This window comes from Tiliqua scincoides, chromosome 2 (assembly GCF_035046505.1).
Source record: "Tiliqua scincoides isolate rTilSci1 chromosome 2, rTilSci1.hap2, whole genome shotgun sequence".
Taxonomy (NCBI): Eukaryota; Metazoa; Chordata; class Lepidosauria; order Squamata; family Scincidae; genus Tiliqua; species Tiliqua scincoides.
In genome coordinates, this window is record NC_089822.1 from 133,723,250 (window position 1) to 133,729,722 (window position 6,473).

The following is a 6,473-nucleotide window of genomic DNA, read 5'->3' on the forward strand; positions in this document are numbered from 1 at the left end:
TAGGATTGCGCCCTTAGTAAGTTAGCAAAAATGGACGAAAATACATCCGATAGGTGTTGGAAGTGTAGAAGAAGAAAAATATTTTTTTTACCATATGTGGTGGACATGTGCTAAGGCAAATGAGTATTGGATACAGACACACATGCAAATGCAGTTGATTCTAAAGGTAAATATTCAAATAAATCCTGAAGCATTCTTTCTGGGTCTGATCAATGACTATATGGGAAAAAATTTGGAAACTTTTATTTTTGTACATGACTTGTGCGGGGAGAATATAGTATGCACAATCTTGCAGGACTACAGAAATACCTTCCGTTGAGGAATGGTGGATAAAGATTCTGGACTTGGCAAACATGGATACGCTTACAATTTTACTTAAAGAGAAGTCAGTTAAAACTTTTATAAACAATTGGAAACCTCGCAATGATTTTCTGCATATGAAAGAAAAAGAGTGATGTGCTGATCTCTGGATTTGAGGAGGAAGATTAATTGAATTTAGCTCATTAAGTTGTTATTTAAGTAATATGCCATAAAGAACTGTCAAGGATTCACATTTGATATTTGGCGTTATGGAACATTCGGACAGATTATTATAAGTGATTCGGATATACTGCTCCACACTTGCATTTTATGATCTTTACTGTATGTTACGTAGAGATCTTTAGGGACTTCTGTTTGCTGTCTATCTCATTTGTTATATCTCCTTTTTCAATTTTGTTCTAATAAAAATGAATAAATATTTTTTGAAAGACAACTGGACTGAGCGCAAGTATTTTGATCAGGAGCTTTGATTGGTTCCTTGTCCAGCAGGCGGGAACTTACATACTACTTAAACAGGGGCACTCCAGCTGGTGCATGTTAGTTGTTGGTAGCATTGGCTCGGGCACGTTCTGTACTGCCGTCATACTCACTGAATTGGCCAGGATGGGGATGCTATTTGTGTCAAGCCTTACCATCACATTCATCAAGCTGGCCGTACTGCCTGCGGCCTCCATCGGCGTATTTGCCAGGGTCCGCACATTACTGAGAAACATCAGTGGCTTATTTGCCACGCCGGACACGCTAATTGCAGATTTTAAGATTTTAAAATTGCAGATTTTAAGTGCCTTGCTGCTTGTGCGCCTCATCACCAGGCCCACCTGGGTATAAGCAGATTTCATTGCCATAATTCATGGACCTCCCATGGGGGCTAAGAACAGTCCCTCAGTTTGGCTGTACTTGTTGTAAGAGGAGACTAAACAGCCACCAGGTAGATGGGACTCGTTAGCCTGGGAAGGCAGCTCATCTAAGAGAAGGAAAACTCTGATCCTAAACCTCCACTGCCTTGTGGTTACATCCAGTTATGGAAGAGGCTTCAGGAGTCAACCTCGAGGCAAAATCCGGAGCCGGAGTCCCTGAGACAGTTCATGCCTGAACACAGTCACGTTCTGGCAACTCCTGCGACGCCGCTGGAACCAACCGTATTGGCTTCTGCCTTTCCGTTGGACCATTTCAGCGACGTGGAGAGGGGGGATTTGCTGCATGGGTAACAGCTTATCCTCCATACCTACTTTACCCAGGCTTCGCGCACTGGAGAAGACACTCCGTTCCAGAACCACCGTTCAGAGCGCAATACCATAGTCTTCCAAGATTGCAGGATGCCAACATGGAATTCAGGGACTGCACGTGCTATTTGAGCACCTTGTCGATGCAGTTGCCAGGCTGCATGTTCTTCTTGTTAGACCTCCAGAACAATTTACCAGACTAGCTCTGCTACTTCAAGACTTCACAAAGCAATATTTCAATATGTAAGACAAGAATGGTCCTGTGCCATGCTGCACCCCTTACCCATGCCCAGCCAGATGCACATGCCGTCAAACCGACTAATGGTGTATGAGGCCTCATAGTACTTGACGTTGGTGCCTCCATCCTCACCGCTGTTTTCGCAGCTCCGCTGACCTGGTCCACATTTCCTCATCTCTTTCCCTCCCTTGTTCCATAACCTTTCGCTGCAGACAATGTCCCGCACCACACTCTGCCAGTGATTCGCTCACGCTGCATGACACCCAGCCACCAGGTTCTCTCCCATGCCACTCCTCTTCAACCTGCAATGACTCCTGCTGAGCGAGAAGACCTCTGCCAATCACTCTCAAAGCGCCCCCAGCTGACTGCAGGCTACAAGCTCAGCGCACTGGAGGGAAGGCCTCAGAACACGTGGGAACACAGGATGCCTCCATTCCAGTAGCAACAATGGTGATCAGATTCCAGTCCTCCTCAGTTTTTTTTCAAGACCGTTTCCATAGGCAGGCTATCTTAGACCCAATAAGGGTCTTGACAATATCAACCTGGCAGGGTCCAGAACACAGGCCTGCACAGAGTTTCTCTTAGTTAAGGGTCGTGCACCGTAAATTCATTTATTTACCAGGCAGACAGTCCATATTACTTGCAGACTTTGTTAGTATTGTATCAACTGTGTACATCAGGGGTTTCCAAAACCCGGCCCGGGGGCCAGATGCGACCTGCAGCAAGCACATTCCTTCTCATTTACAGGGGCCATTCGTGTTGAGTCAAATTCGTGTATAAAAAATCACTGTATAAATAGGCTTGGCCTGTATTTCAATATTTACATCTAGAGAAGGTGGGATACTATAGAGAAACTTATTAACTTTGCCACTAGGGGAGTGTAGAATGAAAACAAGAGAGGAACGACTAAAGAAGGTATATAACCCAGGTAGATTAGATGGTATATAACCCTGAGTAAGTTAGCAAAAATGGATGAAAAATGTATGGTGTACATCATATATACATCAAATAGGTGCTGGAAGTATTTTTTTTTAATGATTTTTTTTACCATATGTGATGGACTTGTGCTAAGGCAGAAAGGTATGGGACACAGAATCTCATTCAAGTGCAGTTGATTCAACCTCATTCAAATGCAGTTGAAATTCATGTTCAGTGATCTTGATGTGGGTTGACTGAGAGCTGCAGGCAAAGGCAGTTCTGGGTGTCAAGTCATATGTCTGGCTTCTGGTTAAGGAGCAGGAGGAAGAACAGTGCAGGGGCTTTCGGGTGTGCTGTGGTGTCTCCACTATGCAAAGCAAAATCCAGTTGTGGGAGGGGACCAGTCCCACTAGGAGGCAGTCTGGGGCAGGCAGGGGTGCCTCTATGAAGCAAAGGAGGGGTGGTGACTTGACCATGATTGAACTGGGTACTTTTAATCCCACTGGGGTGAAGCAGCTGGGAACTCTGCACATGCTCGGGGGCTTCTTCTGCTTCTGATGATGCAGCAGTTTTGAAGACCCAAAAACTCCTACTCTGGATTGAAGCCCTGCTGGGGGAGGCACTTTGCGTGGCCAAAGATCAGAGCCTGGGTCTGTCGGAGGAAGGAAGGAAGGAAGGAAGGAAGGAAGGAAGGAAGGCTATGGGAGGTCAGGCTGAGGGGAAGAGCTGATGGGGTGAGGACAGTGAAGCCTGCGTTGCCTCTTGTAGATTCTCCTGGTCATTTCAAAGAGGAGACCCTACAGGAGAGGGAGAGAGAGATCGAATCCTGGCTGTTCGAATCCTGCTGTGACACTTCTACTTTTAAGGTCAAGGGGAATAAAGATCAAGGGGGAAAAACACGACTGTCAACGGGAAGAAGCCAAGAAGGCGAAGAGGTAATCTCAACTCTACACCACCCCCTTGATGTGTCATAAACCTGTCATGACCTGGGGTGGAGCGGCGAGGAGGGACCCGCGCAGCATGGGGGAAAGCAGGAAGCCCTCCGGAGCAGGAGCGGCTGAGAATGGACGGACGGAGGGATCGGGTGTCGGGTGCTGCGGCTGCCCGTTCAGAGGCGGCGCCTTAGCGGCTTCGAAAAGCTGCGCTTCCTACGAGCAGCGCTTCAGCCCTTCCGACGAGGCTGAGCTTCCCATAAGCGAGCGGATAAACGCGCCTTCCTGCGGTTCCAATGCGCGGCGCGTTAGCCCTTCCGACGGGCTGCGCTTCCTACGAGCAGTTCAGATAAGTGGCGCTTGAGCCCTTCCGACGGTCCTGTAGGCGGTCCCATGCAACCTATTTAAGCAGCGGCTCTCCAACCTCAGCTTGTTACTCGCTGGGTAACATTGAACTGACCATGATCCGTGCTGCCGTCGTACTCGAACTGACCGGGATGGGGACGCTGTTTGCGGCAAGCCTGATCCTGACGTTCCCCGACGTGGCCGGACCGCTTGCAGACCCCACGGACACATTTGCCAGGGTCTCCACCTTCCTGCGCCACCTCTAGGACTTGTTTGCCACGCTGGACGTGCTGATGGCAGGCGTGGACGCGTGTGCCGCGCTGCTGGTGCGCCTCGTCGAGGGGCCCGCCCGGACGCGTGCAGAGTTCGAGGCCCTAGCCTAGCTCGAGGGCTGTGCGTGCTGCGGGTGCACCTCGGGGTGCTCGAGGCGCGATTAGAGGCGCTAATTAAAATCCTCAGAGTATGTGTGCTGCTTGTGCGCCTCCTCAGCGGGCGCACCCGGGCACTCGCGGATTTTCGCGGCCCTAATTCGGGGGCTGCGCGTGCTGCTTGCGCACCTCGAGGATCCCGGTGCGGGGTTGCGTGTTGACATCGCAAGCTCCACTCGCCCGCTGCGGGACTAGCGGTGCTGCTCCGACACTCCTCAAAGCGACGACTCAGTACGCGGCACCAGAACTGCCCCTCCTTTCGCGAGCCCAGCCAGGCGCAGGCGCCGTGGAGCAGACTAACGCGGCGTCCGCCGGCCTTCTTGCGCACCTCACTTTTCCAGCGCCGCCGCGGCAGACCATGTCCGGCAGCGCCCTCTGCCTGCCACTCGCTCGCGCTTCGCGACAGCCGGCCGCCCGCGCCAGTCCTCCGCCGCCCTGCTCCTCTTCGCCCCGCAGCGACTCCTGCTGGAGGGAGAAGACTCTGCAGCCGCACTCGCTCGGAGCGCCCCTTGCTGACTGCAGGCACCAGCTCAGCGCTCCCGTGGGAATGTCTCAGAGGTCGTCGGCACGTGGGAAGCCACAACCACTAGGGCATGATCAGGATCCCGTCTTTCTACCATCACGTCGCACTACCATCAGGGCGCAGAACACCCCAAAAGCACAACCCAGACATATGGATATTGGGAGGGTCAATAGTGTACTGTCTCCTACCCACCCCAAGATTGAAACCTGCCCTGTTCGCACGACATTTAACACCCGTGTTGAGCTGCCAGTTCTGGTAGTTTTGCTTCATAGTTGGAGCAGCGCCTGCAACTGAGAGTCGGAGCGGAACTAGATATATTGCTTGGAGCTTCCGTCCCCAAGACGTCCCAGGACACGTGTGTGTGTGTGTGTGTGTGTGTGTGTGTGTGTGTGTGATGGCAGCGTGAGAGCGCACTCCCGTGCATTCCTACTCAGCACTAAGTCCCATCATGGTCAGTGGCGCTTACTCCCAGGAACCTGTGTGTGGGTGGACAGAAGGGCAGCCTAAGGCTGCAATCCTCTCCACCCTTTCCTGGGAGTAAGCCCCATTGACTATAATGGGACTTACTTCTGAGCAGACAGGCAGAGGCTCAGAGGCTGTAATCCTATCCACACTTTCTTAGGAGTAAGCTGCATTGACTACAGTGGGGCTTACTTCTGAGTAGACACGCATAGGCTTGGGCTCAGAGAGAGCTGTGGCCAAGGCACCCTGGCTTAACCTGCCGCTCGACAAGCCTCCGCGTGCAGAGCAACAGTTTTGATCCTCGCCTCCACCTTGTCCAAAAGTATATTTTAAATCAGGTCCGGCCTCTTGCAGGATCAGTCTAGATGAAGCTCTGCGGAGCTTTGGCCCGGGAGTCACGGTGGCCGAGTGGTTAAGGCGTTGGACTCGAAATCCAATGGGGTTTCCCCGCACAGGTTCGAATCCTGTTCGTGACGAGAGCCTCGTTTTTATGAAGAAAGCGGCCGCCTCCTTTTAACTTCCCCCGGGCTCAAAGAAAACCGCGGGGGGGGGGAGGAGTGGATGACGACAGGCGAGGAAAGAAAAGCCGATCGTCCCGGTGCGAAAGGCGGCCGCGCAGGCCGAGGGAGCAGCGCAGCAACGAAGATCGCAGGAGGCCTGCAAGAGCAGCAGTGGCTCAGAAGCGAAAGAGGGTCTCGGCTGCTGCAGCTGCACTGCTAGGCGGCGCCTTCCTTTGGAACGTTGGTGTCCCTGGAACGTTGCAACAGAGAGGGCGCCATCAGTCTCCTACTGAACGGGTGAAACGCCCTGTCCCGGAAATCCAGCACTCCTTGGGCTGATCCCCGGGAAACCCCAGCACGCAGAAGGCACCCAGATGAGCCGGAGGTTTAGAGCTTAGTGCGCGGGTGGGCAAATGTAAAATGCGGTCAATCCCCCTCCTCCCTACTGTCTAGATGTTTCTACTGTCTAGGTGTTTCTCAAACTGTGGGTCGCGAGCCCATTTCAAGTAGGTCCCCATTCATTTCCATATGTATTTTATTTTTATATATACTAGACTTGGTGCTATCGTGGTATGTGACTGCA

At 51.9% G+C, this 6,473-nt stretch overlaps 1 non-coding gene across 1 annotated transcript; it reads left to right on the forward strand.

The window, feature by feature from the left end:
• The first annotated feature begins 5,784 nt into the window (after window positions 1–5,784).
• Window positions 5,785–5,866, forward strand: TRNAS-CGA (transfer RNA serine (anticodon CGA)). The gene has a single exon. It is a non-coding gene; the product is annotated as a tRNA-Ser (tRNA).
• Window positions 5,867–6,473: the final 607 nt, after the last annotated feature.